The 14,731-nt window shown below is 48.9% G+C and overlaps 1 pseudogene; it reads left to right on the forward strand.

Moving 5' to 3' along the window:
* Positions 1-11,901: 11,901 nt before the first annotated feature.
* Positions 11,902-13,451, forward strand: LOC144576858 (28S ribosomal RNA; annotated as a pseudogene).
* Positions 13,452-14,731: the final 1,280 nt, after the last annotated feature.

Genomic DNA, 14,731 nt, shown 5'->3' on the forward strand with positions numbered 1-14,731 from the left:
AAAAAAAATTAATTTTGTTACACGGAAATACACGGATGTACCCCAAATACAGAATTAGCTCTTCTGTTTTGAAACAACTCTTTTAAAAATTGTCTTAGGCCTGGTGGGTGTGCCAGTGATCCTTTGAGGTTTTGACCTTGACAGAGAGAATTTCAAGTCAGTCTCTCCTCTCTGGAAAGAAATTTCAGATAATCCGATGGGTAGGAACTTAGGCTGTGTCTCCCTGGGGCCCTGGTCAATTGCTTGTGGCAACTGCCTGGGAAGGCATGGTGGGCCCACTGCCGTGGTGAAGAGAGGGCTCCATTTTTCCCCTCCCCTGCTCCCATTCCTGGCGATCCCAGTTCATTCCGGGTTGACACTCTCTGTTGGCAGGCAGACCTCGGGCATCTCCTAGCGGCCACTGTTACTCTGAAAACCGAGGCCTCATGGAGGAAGAACGCTCAAGCCGCCTGTGCACAGCCGAGGGCAACTGTGTCTCGTCCACTGCCCCCGCCCCCACCCCCGCCCCCACCCCAATCTCCACGTTTCTCCCTTCTTTGTTGCCTAGGGAATCGCCCTTCTGACCACTAGATCTCATTGTTCTTTGATCAGATAAAAAGAATATCCTCCCAAATGAACAGAAAGGCTAAACTTTGTTTTGCTGGAGATTGGATTGTTTTATTCTTAATCCACTCAACCTGAGAGTTGCAGTGTACTATGTAGATTGACTGTTTGTGGTGAAGCCAGTTTAGTTTTCATCAGTTTTTAGAATGTGAGAAACTAGATTTTATTCTATTTTTCCTTAATAGAGTTTTCTAAAATTTTTACTTTTGCAACCTGACTAGTAAGTATTCTTGACTGTATTGGCTATTTCTGCCACAGAGAACAAAGTGAATTCTCTGGTTACTGTGTGGGTTTTTTCCCTTTAACTTAATTTTTATTTCAAAGGACCCCTTCTCTGACTTATTCCTAACTCTTTAAGTTATAGTATGCATTTGAAAACTCCATGGGACAAGCCTCATAACACTTCGTATGTTATTAGAAGTACTAAACAAAATGGACCTGAGAGACCTAGCCCCACTAGCCCCACCTTAAGGGTCATTTTTTTTCATTTGTTTTGTTTTCCAGTTTTTAATGCATAAAATAGCAGTAACAATACCCAGTAACAATGAAAGGATAATTATAAGGATCATAAATCATTTTGATAAGGATCTTCTGTTCAGTATGCATTTCTGAGTTTTTAGTCATAGAAAGATAGTGCTAGGTATAATTTCAGGTGACTGGTGTGGACATAGCATTATCTAAATAATTGTTGTCTTAATGTGAAATAAAAGTGCTTTAACATCAAAAAACGTTCTGTACAATTATATAACTATTGCTGTTTTAGGAATATTGTCAGGGTATTAGTAATACTAATAAAAGGATTAGAAAGCTTGAGCAACTAGACTTTTGTAAAGTGAAAGAAAAGAATAAATAGGCCAGGAGTGGTGGCTCAAGCCTGCCTGGGAGGTTGCGGTGGGTGGGTAAGAGGTCAGGAGTTGGAGGCCAGCCTGGTCTACATAGTGAAACCCCTGCCTCTACTGAAAATACAAAACAGTTAGTGGGCCGTGGTGGTGCATGCCTAGTGCAGTCCCAGGTGCTCACTCACTTGGGAGGCTGAGGTAGAAGAATCACTTGAATCCACAGGGGGCGGAGGTTGCACTGAGCCTGGGCAACAGAGAAAGACTGCTTCTCAAAAATATGAGAATACAACGAGACAGAAAATTAATAAGGATATCCAGGACTCGAACTCAGATCCGAAACAAGTAAACTTAATAAATATTTATAAAGCCTTTCAATTTAACTATACAAAATATACATTCTTGTCAATACCACATTGTAAGATTTATTGCCGAGGTAAAATGAGGGAACTGAGGCAGGTATAAAAAAGGGTGAGAAGCCAATTTATTCAGCTCCTTGGCAACTTCAGTGGTCCAAGAGGGGCCAGAGATATCGCGCCCGGCTGTTCAGGGTGTGGGGTTTTATGGGGCATGTAGGCAATTGATTGGTTACTGGGGAAACAAAGAGAAGGCATTTCTATTGGCTGTTGAGGAGTAGAAAGTACATGGAGTTAAAGTAGGAAGTACATGAAACTAGCTGCCATTTGTAGGTGGGCAGGGCTTTGAGTAAGTGGGCCTTGATTGACTACTGGGGAAACAAAGAGAAGGCATTTCTATTGGCTGTTGAGAAGCAGAAAGTACATGGATTTAAAGTAGGAAGTACATGAAACTAGCTGCCATTGGTAGGTGGGCAGGACCTTGGGTACGTGTGCCTGCCAGGGGTGTACAAGGCAGGCTGTTGCTACAGGGTACGGTTGGGCTTCTTTAAAAATAATTTCTCTGCAGGGTCCTTTAACAGCGGGCTGGAGTTTAGATGCGTAATTTAGTGCTGAGTGTGGGGAAGCTTTGTGGGGAAGCCAGATAATGAGCTCGAGTGATGACACAGTTATCAGGTGCGGAGAGTGATGAATGTATTTGTTTGACTCCCGGCAAGGCAACTGGCCTTACATTCCGACATTTTTGATGATATAGGATGCTGCTTCTCTCTGACTACTTCCTGCTGAAGAGGGGCGGAGTGGGAGGTCAGTTGGTTGGTGTCTCAGTTGTGAGTCAGACAGAGAGGTGAAGCAGCATTTGATTTATGGCTACCCTGAAAAAAATTTTTATGCGAGTTTGTAAAAACCTGAGAAAGAAAGGGGCCAACATTAAGCAAAAGACAAATAATGATAAGAGGGATGATTTTTTGAAGGAGGCCACCGTGTGTGGTTTCCCTGGAGGTGGGAAAGGCTTTAATCCATCTAGAAAAAGTATTTATAAAGGTTAGGAGGTAGTGAAGTTTTTTTATGGATAAGCATGTGAGTAAAATTAATTTGCCTGCCTTGGGCCAGCAGGTTGCCACGCATTTGTTGAGTAGGAAACTGTGTCTTAAGGCTTTTCCTTTTCTTTTTCTTTTTCTTTAAATGAGTCCTTGAGAGTGTACTTTAAACAGGAGGATGTCTGTTAAGGGGAGGTTAAGCTGCCCTGTAGGCGATTGTGACAGATTAAACCTGGTCTGGAGGGGCTCTGTGGCAAAGCAGGGTTTGTTGAGGGAGGCACATAAAACGCAGTTGGTGAAATTTGTGTATTTGGCTAAATTTAACTTGTTGATACCTTGTCGGTTTAGGTGAAGGCAAAGAGATAGTAAGACTCTGGGTGAAGGGGAATAGTAAAGAAGGCGTCTTTGAGGTCCAGGACTGTAAAATGAAAGGTAGTGGAAGAAATATTGAATAGTAGGGTGTAAGGGTTGGGGACTACTGGCTGGAGAGGTACTACCGCCTCATTGATTAGACGAAGGTCTTGAATTAAGTGGTAGTTGCTGTATGGCTGTAAGATAGGAGTATTACAAGGGGAACTTGTGGGGATGAGAAGTCCCTGAGCTAAAAGTCGAGTGATGATTGTTTTTAGGCTTTGACGGTGGCTTCTGAGATGGGAAACTGAGGATGGGAGGGAAACTGGGTAGGATTTTTTAGAAATATTTTAACTGATTTGTGATGTGTGGCCACTACAGGCTTGGAGATATCCTATAGTGAGGGGATAACTATCTCAGGAGGGATAGGGGGTTGAGGGGAAAGTTATGACTAGGTGCATTGTCAGTTAGGGTTAGTATTAGAAGATGGGTGGGGATGAGGTTGGCTGTGAGGGGCTAGTGAGTTGGGGGGTGAGCCCTAGAGTTTGGAGGATGTCCTGCCCTAGTAGGGGAACTGGGCATAAAGGCATGATTAGGAAGGAGTGAGAGAATAGGTGCCCCTCAAGGTTACAGGCTAAGGAAGGAGTCTCATTGGGGCAGGAGGGCTTTTCATCAATTTCCGTAACAGACACCTGGGAAAGTGTGCTAGGTCCTGAGTAGGAAAACAATACAGAATAGGTAGCCCCCATTTCCACTAAAAAAAAAAGGACTTACCTGCTCCCTGTAGCATTATTCTTGGCCTGGCAAGGGTGATAGGGGTTTCTGAGTCTGGGCCGAGGAGTTCTTCCAGGAGGCCAAGGAGTTCAAATGAAGGGACTGTACCCTTCGGACCGGCCTGCCCCTCACATGGAGGTGCGGGGGGTGAGCCTGTAGTCCGGAATGAGCAGTCTGCCTTCCAGTGTCCGGTCCGCTTGCAGGTAGGACAGGGTCCAGAACCAGATGCGGACAGGGGCACTGTCGGTCCCAGTGTCCTTCCTGGCCGCATTTGAAACAGGGCCCAGGCGGGACCTTTGAAGCTGTCTGGGTGGGTCCAGAGGGTTCTGAGGGACCCTTTTGGAGGGGCATTGATGGGCCCCTTAGGCCAGACGCTTGGTGAGTTTCCAGCCTCAGTGCCACAAGAGCTTGGGTTTGGAGGCTTACCTGTTGTTGTAGCTGGGCTTGGCGGGCAGCCTCAGCCTTTTCCTCTCGGCCATTATAAACTTTAAATGCCATGTTTACCAGCTCTCGTACGGGAGTTTGGGGGACCTCCTTTGCCTTCTTTAGTTTTTTTTCTAATATCTGGTGCTGACTGAGAAATAAAATGGGCCACTAGGAGGGTAGCCCCAGTTAAAAAGCCTGGATCTACTCTGGTATGAAGGACCATAGCGTTAGTTAGCCGGTCAAGGAAGGCAGCTGGATTTTCAGTAATACCCTGACTTATTTCCCACAGTTTATCATAATTAACTACTTTTTGGGCTGCCTCCTGCATGCCTGCTAGGAGGCACTGTAGCATTTGGTTTTGGCAGCGGTGGCCATTTTGGCCAGTTTGATAGTCCCAGTTAGGATCAGCCTCAGGGACTGCCACTGCGCCTACTGGCATCTGATCATTAGTGGGATGTACTTGATCAGCGTGTGTTCTGGCTGCCATGAGGATGAAGTTATGCTCATCAGGAGTAAGGGTAGAGGACAGGATTACATAAGTGTCATGCCAGGTTAAGTCATATGCCTGAGTGAAATAACGAAATTCTTTAATGTAAGCAGTAGGGTTGGCAGAGAATGACCCTAAGCGTTGCTCAATAGTGGACAGGTCAGTAAGGGAGAAGAGAACATGCACTCGGACAAGACCATCAGCCCCAGTCACCTCGTGGAGAGGACAAAGGAGGGAGTTTGTGTCGCTGGGAGCACTGCGTGATCGAGTGTGAGCACTAAGAGGAGAGTCCACATTCGAACTTGGAAGAGAAGGAGGAGGAGGAGGTGGGGGTCCATGTATGGTAGGGGATTAGTGGATCGAGTGGGGGGTATGGAGAGTTCTTCAGGCAGATTGGGGTCAGAAAATGAAGAGGAGGAAGTAGGCGAAAGGGCTGAGGGCAGTGGGGGGACGTTATTTGCCAGGAGTACTTGGGAAGTACTGAAGGATGAGCAGAGGCTGGGGTGGGAATGGAGGTGCCAGAAAGCCTGAATATATGGATCCTCTGCCCACTTGCCATTTCTTTGGCCGAAGTTGTCTAAATCTGCTAGAATGTTAAAGTCGAGGGTGCCTCCAGGAGGCCACTTAGACTGGTTGTCTAGAGGATACTGTGGCCAGGCCACAGAGGAGAGAAAGAGTAACCTTTTCTTTTTTATAGAAAGACTCAGTTTAGGTACATTTTGGATCATGCATCCTAGTGGTGACTTGGGGACTGGGCGGGAGTTTATTTTATCTTCTTATGTTGCTTAAGGGCAAGAAGTGGACACGAAAAGCAATTATACTCAACACGGGCAGAAAATCTCCTTTCCTGGAGGAGAGGCTGAGAGAACTTACAGGCTGCAGTGATAACAATGAGGAAGAAAATACAAAGGGACAGGGCTAGAGCTATTTGCCACATGGTAGAGATAGAGGAAGTGAAACTAGTGGAAGTGGGAAGTGGGGTTTCAGTGGTAGAAGAAGAATAGAAGGAAAAAGGAGAACAGAGTTATTTGTAGAGGCAGGAACTCAAGAAGGTCCCCTGAAGCTAGTGGTCGGTTACCCACTGTAGAATATCCAGTACGTCCAGGGAGGCAGGCCTGAACCAATGTGGTTCTGCAAGTAAGAGCCTAACAAAGCTTGCGAATCTACAATAAAAAGAGGGCCACATATAAAATTGATGAATAAAGTGTGGGTGCCACCCCCAGATGGGAGACCAGTCTGATGGTCACTTCAGAACTGTTGGTCCTGAGGCGAATCACTGTTATGCCTTATGACTTCCCCATGGACCATGGATGGAGGCTTACACAAGCCCTGTAGCTGTTAAGCTGTGGGACTATACATTGAGTCACTCACTCACACATTCGCTCAGAAATAGGGGGGGAGAGAGAGAGAGAGAAACTAAAAGTGCCTAAGTGGTAGCTGACCTGCCAAAGGGCAAGTTTGAGATTGAGAGCCAGATGTCTGTTTCAGTCCTGGGCAGAGCCTGGGCTTGTGAACAGGGCTTCTTGTCACCCAAATCTTAGCCGCTGCTGCGGAGATGATCAGAAAGGTGGCTCAGCGTCCTGGGCCAACCCCCAAACACCAGAGTTTACGAGAGGGTTCAGGAAGTTGGGGACGTCTCCCTCAGATTCCTGGCCCTGCGAGACCCCTTACTGGGAGAAGACAAGAGGGTAGGGATGTCTCCACTACCCTCAGGTCCTTGAAACAAGGCTGGGACCCTGGGCTCATGGAAAGTAATGAGACAGAGTTTCCGATGCAGCCGCGATTATGAGTAGGGAGTCCAGAGAGCAGGCAGTGGGAAAAGTTATGGGCAACAGAAGCCTTACCCCGTGGCAGAGTGGCTCCTGGTTCGGCCTCGAGTAGAGGAGTTGGTTTCCCTCCCCAGGAGGGGGTGTCTCAAAACTCGTCCAAGGTTTCGGCACCAAATGTAAGATTTATTGCCGAGGTAAAATGAGGAAACAGAGGAAGGTATAAAAACAAATGAGAAGCCAATTTACTCAGCTCCCAGGCAACTTCAGTGGTGCAAGAGGAGCCAGAGAAGTCGCGCCTGGCTGTTCAGCATGTGGAGTTTTATGGGGAGTACAGGCAATTGATTAGTTACTGGGGAAACAAAAAGAAGGCATTTCTATTGGCTGTTGAGGAGTAGGAAGTACATGGAGTTAAAGTAGGAAGTACATGAAACTAGCTGCTGTTGGTAGGTGGGCGGGGCTTTATGTAAGTGGGCCTTGATTGACTACTGGGGAAACAAAGAGAAGGCATTTCTATTGGCTGTTGAGGAGCAGGGAGTACATGGAGTTAAATTAGGAAGTAAATGAAACTAGTTGCCATTGGAAGGCGGGCGGGCCCTTGGGTAACTGGGCCTTGATTGACTACCGGGGAAACAAAGAGAAGGCATTTTTATTGGCTGTTAAGGAGCAGGAAGTTCATGGAGTTAAAGTAGGAAGTACATGAAACTAGTTGCTATTGGTAGGTGGGCCGGACCTTGGGTACATGAGCCTGCCCAGGGGCGTACAGGGCAGCCTGTTGCTGGGCAGGCAACGGTGGGCTTCTTTTAAAAATTTCTCTGCAGGGTCTTTTAACAGCAGGCTGAAGGTTGGATGCATAATTTCGTGCTGAGTGTGGGCTTGGGCATGGTATGCAGATGTGGGTGCAGGGAAGCTTTGTGGGGAAGCCAGATAATGAGCTCGGGTGATGACGCAGTTATCCGGTGCGGAGAGTGATGAATGTGTTTGTTTGACTCCTGGCAAGGCAACCGGCCTTACACACAACACACCTACTCATAGGTTTAAATGAAGTATTGATCAGCCATTTTTAATACCCATTTTTTAGAATAAAGCAACTTTTGAGACTAAGAGGTCTAAGAGTTTTTGTATGAGAGCCTGATGTAGTGAGTGATAGTGTAGATGAAATATAACTTAGAATTAAATGATAAAAAATAAACCTCCCTATGAGCGAGAACACAGGGTGTTTGATTTTCTATTTTTCTAACCTTCAGAACTGAGAGATAACAAATTTCTGTTCTAAGTCACTAAGAAAATTAGAACAGAATTGTGGAAAGGGAGGGAGCGTGTTATATATATCTCAGCATTTACAGGTATTCTACATTTTCAGTTATTTCCTGTCACTTTTCTCCTGCCCTTTATAGTAATTTATTATAGTAGCAATAGGAAACACATACAATGACTGTTCTCTCTGGTCATTGAAACACGCATACAGTTTTCATTCTTATTAGTAATTTTAAATTCAAGTGTATTTCTACAAATTCATAACAGGCCCTTTAAAGATAGTATCCTGTCACAAAGACCTGAACAATAGAGATAATTCTTTTTTATTGTTTATTTTTATTTTTGGAGATGTAGTCTCTTTGTTGCCCAGGCTGGAGTGCAGTGGCACAATCTTAGCTCATTACAACCTCCACCTCCAAAGTTCAAGCAATTCTCCTGCCTCCACCTCCCAAGTAGCGGGGACTAAAGACATGCATCACCATGCCTGGATAATTTTCTGTACTTAAAAATATATATATATATATATATATATATTTGAATAATGCCAGGTGCGGTGGCTCACGCCTGTCATCCAAGCACTTTGGGAGGCCGAGGTGAGTGGATCACCTGAAGTCAGGAATTCAAGACCAGCCTGGCCATAATGGAGAAACCCCATCTTTAGAATTTAAAAAAAGCCCCCCCCCCACACACACACACTAGAATTGAATAGAATAGAACAGAACAGAACATCATAAAACAGAATTGAATGAATGAATGAATGAATGAGCGATTTTTTGAGAACAAAGGAAAACAAAGAAAACCCATGGTGACACAAACCTATGCTTATCGACTTTCGAGGCAGCAATGACTCTACAAACTATGTGTGACTTTGTTTTTCTACATTTAATTCAACGTTATGATTATACTTCTTGCTATTGTTATTATTTGAGATGGAGTCTTCCTCTGTCGCCCAGGCTAGAGTGCAGTGGCATGATGGCGGGTCTGTGCAACCTCCGCCTCCCAAGTCAAAGCGATTCTTCTGCGTCGGCCTCCCGAGTGAGTAGCTGGGACTACAGGCACGCGCCACCGCACCCGGCTAATTTTTGTGTATTTAGTAGAGACGGGGTTTTGCCCTGGTCGCCAGGCTAGTCTCAAACCCCTAACTTCAAGTGATCCACCCGTTATCTCATCCTCCCAAAGTGCTGGGATTAGGCTCGGTGCATTATGAGTGGCGCGGCTAACATGGTAACTTGGTGGCCCCATGGTTGGGCCTTTAGTTTCCACCCTAACAGCCAGAGGCTACCTGAGAGAGCCCTGTCCCTTGAAAGAAGGGGGGTTATCTGCAGATAGCAGCAGGGTCTTGCTCTGAAATCCTCAAAGCGGGGCTGTCCCTGTGGCACCAGAGCTCTGGCAAGTCACTTGTGAGTCAGAGCTCTGGCGTGCAGGGCTGTATGGGGGCAGGCTGTGGCCCAGTTTCTGGGCCCGAGAGAGGTGTCAGGGCTGCCCGGGCTGGTCTACCAGCAGGCGGTATCTCCCGAAGCCCAATCTGAAACCCGTGGGGACCCTTTGGGCATGGTGCGTGTGTCTGGAGACGCCCTTCCCCGGCCCTGTCACGGGCTTGCAAGGACCCTGGCCGCCAGAGGCACCTGCCAAGTTACTTTTCCAAATCCCCGTGGGGAGTCAGTGGCTGTCCTGCACCGTCTTCCTGGGGTGCTGCACCCGGCCTCGGTTTTTTCGCTGTGACAGTTTTCTCCTGAGTCCACGTTTGTGGTCATAGAGTGTTCCCTGAGCATATTCGGTCCCTCGTGTCATGTGTCCCTCGCCTGTGAGGGGACGCCCGAAAGCGTCTCGCTCTGAAGGCACGGATGGGCCAACCTCTGCGTGGCACCAGTGGCCCGGAGTGCATCTCCAGCCCCGCTGCTGCTCCGGTTTGTGTGTTTTTTTGTGTGTGTGTCTGTGTGTGTGTCTTTGTGTGTGTGTTTGTGCGTGTGTGTGTTTCTCTCTGTCTTGGGGTCGACCAGACAGCCCTGGGTGCTTTGTGTCCGGCTGTGATTATGGTCATTTTGGGGAGAGATGTGTGTCTCGCGCATTTCCTGTGTCCTGTGGCTGGTAACTAAACCTCCTGCCCCCTGGGCGGGGTATATCTTTCACTCTGAGTTGTCATTTTGGGCTGCAGAGTTATTGCTGACACTCTGTCCTCTGGTGACCCATCGCTGGAGTGGTCGGGCCTCTGGATACGTTGGGTGGTTTCTGATCTACCAGTGACCTGGTTAGCCAGTCCTGCTCTTGTTGGAGCCTCAGCATGGGGCCCGTGTGTTCTACCTCCTGTGCATCTATCTGAGTGTCCTGGCTCCCTGGTGCTGCCCGTAGCCCAGGTCTCCTCTGACCCACCCTTGTGTGGCAGGGAGAGGCTGGTGCAGGCGGGCTCCCCTCTACCTGCATGTGTGCTCCCTGCTGCGGGCACCCAGGGTGGTAGTTACTATCCCACCCCATTGCCTCTGTGTCATGCGGGTCAGGCGTCCTCCTCTCTCATAGGGTTGTTTGCCGTTTCTTCCCCAGATCAGGGTTGGCCAACTGTGGGTCTGTCAGGTCTGTGGCTTTGTTGAGGTTGACCCCTTTCCCCTGCTCTGCATCTTTTGTTCCGATTGATGTGGTGACATCATGCTCTCCCGGGTCACGAACGATCGGCGGTGGGCAAGGGATGGACATTCGTGGCAAATGGGACCGCTCTTTTTATCCTGCTTGTGGGGCTTCTTGCCTCCCTCTCCTCCACAGTGCCTGTGTGGTTTGTGTTGTGAGGCATAGGGTTACTGAATCGGGCCTGGCCTCACTGTGCTTCCCATTCTCCATCCAGTTGGGGTGGCAGGGTCCTCTGAAGTGGCAGGCCTCCCTTGCTCTCACCTCCTGTGGTTGTTGCCTTGCGGGAGTGGCCCCTCTTTGTGGCAATGGGGCGCTCGTCCGGCCTTCCTGTCATCCTGCTCTCATTGGGGTGGTGTGAGCATTGGCTTCGCTTTGGCCTTTGGGCCCTCTGTGCCCCCTCCTTCTCTTGCTGCCACGGGTTTTGCATGTGGGTCCCAAGGAGGAGCTCAGCTCATCAGGGGAGTGTAGTCGAGGCGGTCGAGCAAGGTGCGCCCCTTATGCACGTGCAGAGACCTGGGTATAGGAGCGGAAGACTAATCCTGCAGCTGGTTCCCTCCGAAGTTTCCCTCAGGATAGCTGGTGCTCTCACAACCGTTTCACTTCCACACAGTCTTATCCGGTAAAGCGAAGGGTTAGAGAGGTCTTTGTGCCAAAACGATCTCAACCTGTTCCAAACTTTAAATAGGTAAAAAGCCCCACTTGCTGGTGTGGAGCTGGGCGTGAAATACGAGTGCCTAGTGGGCCACTTTTGGTAAGTATAACTCGCTCTGCGAGATGAACTGAGTGCCAGGTTAAGGCACCCAATGCCGACCTCATCAGACCCCAGAACAGGTGTTGGTTGATATAGGCAGCAGGATGCTGGCCATGGATGTCGGAATCCGCTAAGGAGTGTATAACAACTCACCTGCTGAATCAACTAGCCCTTAAAACGGATGGCGCTGGAGTGTCGGGCTCATACCCAGCCATCGCCTGCAGTTGAGTGTGGACAGAAGTGGCAGCGTGGGCGCGGGTGGTGGCGTTGGTGGTGTCTGCACTGCCCCGCCAGGGCCCCACGGATGCTACTGCACGATGCAATGAGTAGAAGGTTTGCTGCGGTGAGCCTTGAAGCCTAGGGTGCAGTCCCGGGTGGAGCTGCTGCAGGTGCAGATCTTGGTGGTAGTAACAAATATTGAAAGAACTTTGAAGGCCAAAGTGCAGAAGGCTTCCATGTGAACAGCAATTGAAGATGGGTAAGTCGGTCCTGAGAAATGGGTGAGAGCCATGCTGATGGAATGGGCGATGGCTTCTGTTGCCCTCGGACAATTGAAAGTGAGTCGGGTTCAGATCCCCGAATCTGGAGTGGTGGGGATGAGCTCCACGAGGCGTCCAGTGAGGGAACGCGACGGATCCTGGAGAAGCCAGTGGGAGCCCCGTGGAGACTTCTCTTTCCTTTGTGAAGGACAGGGCCACGAGCCAATCCCACGCTTTGGGTCCACTCCTGGGGCCACGGTTCCACGTGGTGCCTTGCCTACCCAGTGCCTCACAGCCAACTTAAAAATGGTGCGCACCAGGGAAATCTGACTGTTTAATTAAAACAAAACCTCATGAAGGCTTGAGGCAGGTGTTGAGGCGATGTGATTTCTGCCCAGTGCTCTGAATGTCAAAGTTAAGAAATTCAATGAAGTGTGAATAAACATCAGGAGTAACTATGACTCTTTTAAAAAATCCAAATGCTTCGTCTTCTAATTAGTGATGTGCATGAACGGATGAAGGAGATTCCCACTGTCACTACCTACTTTCCAGTGAAACCACAGCCTAGGCAATGGGCTTGGCAGCATCAGCGAGGAAAGAAGACCCTGTTGGGCTTGACTTTAGTCTGGCATGGTGAAGAGACATGAGAGGTGTGGAATAAGTGGGAGACCACCGGCGCCCCACCCCCACATCCCCACTGGCATTGCGGGCCGCTGCTGAAATGCCACTACCCTGACAGTTTTCTCACTGACCCAGTGAGGCTGGGGAGCGAGCCCCAAGGGGCTCTCACTTCTTGCGCCAGGAGCCCGGTCGCGTGCCACCAGCTGGGTGTGACCTTCTGCATGGACAGTGCCAGGTGGGGAGTTTGACTGGGACGGTACACCTGTCAGACAGTAACGCAGGTGTCCTAAGGCAAGCGCAGGGAGGACAAAACCCTCTTGTGGAGCAGAAGGGCAAAAGCTCACTTGATCTTGATTTTCAGTATGAGTACGAATACAGACCATGAAAGCGGGGCCTCACGATCCTCCTGACCTTTTGGGTTTGAAGGAGGAGGTGTCAGAAAAGTTACCACAGGGATGGTTGTCTTGTGGCCTCCAAGCGTTCATAGAGACATCACTTTTTGATCCTTAGATGTCAGCTCTTCCTATCATTGTGAAGCATAACTCACCAAGTATTGGCTTGTTCACCCTCTAATAGGAAACGTGAGCTGGGTTTAGACCATCATGAGACAGGTTAGTTTTACCCTACTTATGATGTGTTGTTGCCATGGTAATCCTGCTCAGTACAAGAGGAACCACAGGTTCAGACGTTTGGTGTATGTGCGTTGCTGAGGAGCCAATGGGGCTAGGCTACCATCTGTGGGATTATGACTGGACGCCTCTAATTCAGAATCCACCCAGGCAGAATGATACAGCAGCACCATGGCGTGGAGCCACGGAGCCTCGGTTGGACTCAGATAGCCGGTCCCCTGCTGTCCATGCTGGCGTCTACTGCACATGCCGGGACCAGGGTCTGGTGCAAAGTGCCCCTCGTCCTGGAAAACGGGATGCAGCAAAAATGGTGGTCGCCCCCTCGGACGTCACGTGATGCACATTCGTGGAGACCCTGGCACATTTGTAGACGACCTGCTTCTGTGTCCGGGTTTACTAAGTAGCAGAGCAGCTTCCTTGCTGCAATCTACTGAAAGTAAGCCCTCGACACAAAGATTTGTTGGCGTGTGTGAGGGTCCACCTCCCGGGCCTCGGGGCCAGAGGCCCAGCGCTGGCGGGGGAAGGTGGCCCCTTGGGTTCCGGCCATCTTCCTCTCCTTGTCCTGCTCCTGCGGTCGTGGTGGGTGGGCGGGTCCAGCCCGTGGTCGCCTTTCCACTCCTTCCCGGGTCGACGAGATGTCGGCAGTGGCTGCCAGACTTCGTCTCTGGCTGACAGTCTATGAGGTCGACCAGCAGGCTGCCAGGGATGGTCCAACTGCAGCAGCGAAGCAAGGTTGCATATTTTTCACTGGCCCACCCACCCCCTAATTTCGGCGGCATAGCGGGGACTTCCTGTGCCCAACTTCTCCTAGTTGCTCTTCAATCCCACTTTTAGTTTGCGTCAGCAGCCTGAGAGGCGGATAGGTCGTCGCTGTCTCCAGCTTTTTTTCCTTTATTTTTTCCGTGTGGGGCCGGAGCCAGTGCCGGGAGGAGCAAGGTGTGGGGGGGGAATGTGGTGTGCTGGGTGTGGGGTGGGGGCCGGGGCGCGTCCGTGTCTGTGCCGGTTTTTTTGTTTTTGGTTTTATTGTTTTTAGTTCTCTTCCTCTTCTCTGAGACAGGGTCTCCCTCTGTTTTGCCACGTTCACCAGGCCGGTCTTGAACTCCCGACCTCTTGATCCGCCCTCACCTCACGATCATGGCTCACAGCAGTGTCGACCATCCCTCCCTGGACTAGGGAGATATACGCCTCCAAGTAGCTGATACTACAGGGTTCTCATAAGCCCAGGAGGTAGATCGCACACATGAATTTTCATCTAGTGTGTGTGCGTGTGTGTGTCTCTGTGCGTGTGTGTGTCTCTGTATGTGTCTCTGTGTGTGTGTGTGTCTTTCTGTGGCATACTCACAGTGGGGGGAGGAGGGGCAGAAGATAACTGTTCATTGTGACATTGATTACCTTTTACCTTTCTTCCCAGCCTCTTATTGCTTGTTTGTTCTTACGGTTTCTTTTCATTTCTATGTGTTTCATTGATCCTTTCTTGGTTTCTTTGTTTAATGGACGTATGGATGGATTGATTTAGAGGCAGGTGGGGTCTCTCTCTGTCACCCTTTTCTTTCTTCAATCTTATCTTTTGTACACTAATGTTTGTATATATAAATACATTCATAAACTATAAATAACATGCAGTATTAGATATGCAAATAATTATATTACATATGAAATAAAATGAATAATTGTTCTACATCTATGTGTGTGTAAATATTTTATTTCATTAACTTCGGTACTTAATTACTACCTTCCTT

This window comes from Callithrix jacchus, chromosome 6 (genome assembly GCF_049354715.1).
Source record: "Callithrix jacchus isolate 240 chromosome 6, calJac240_pri, whole genome shotgun sequence".
Taxonomy (NCBI): domain Eukaryota; kingdom Metazoa; phylum Chordata; class Mammalia; order Primates; family Cebidae; genus Callithrix; species Callithrix jacchus.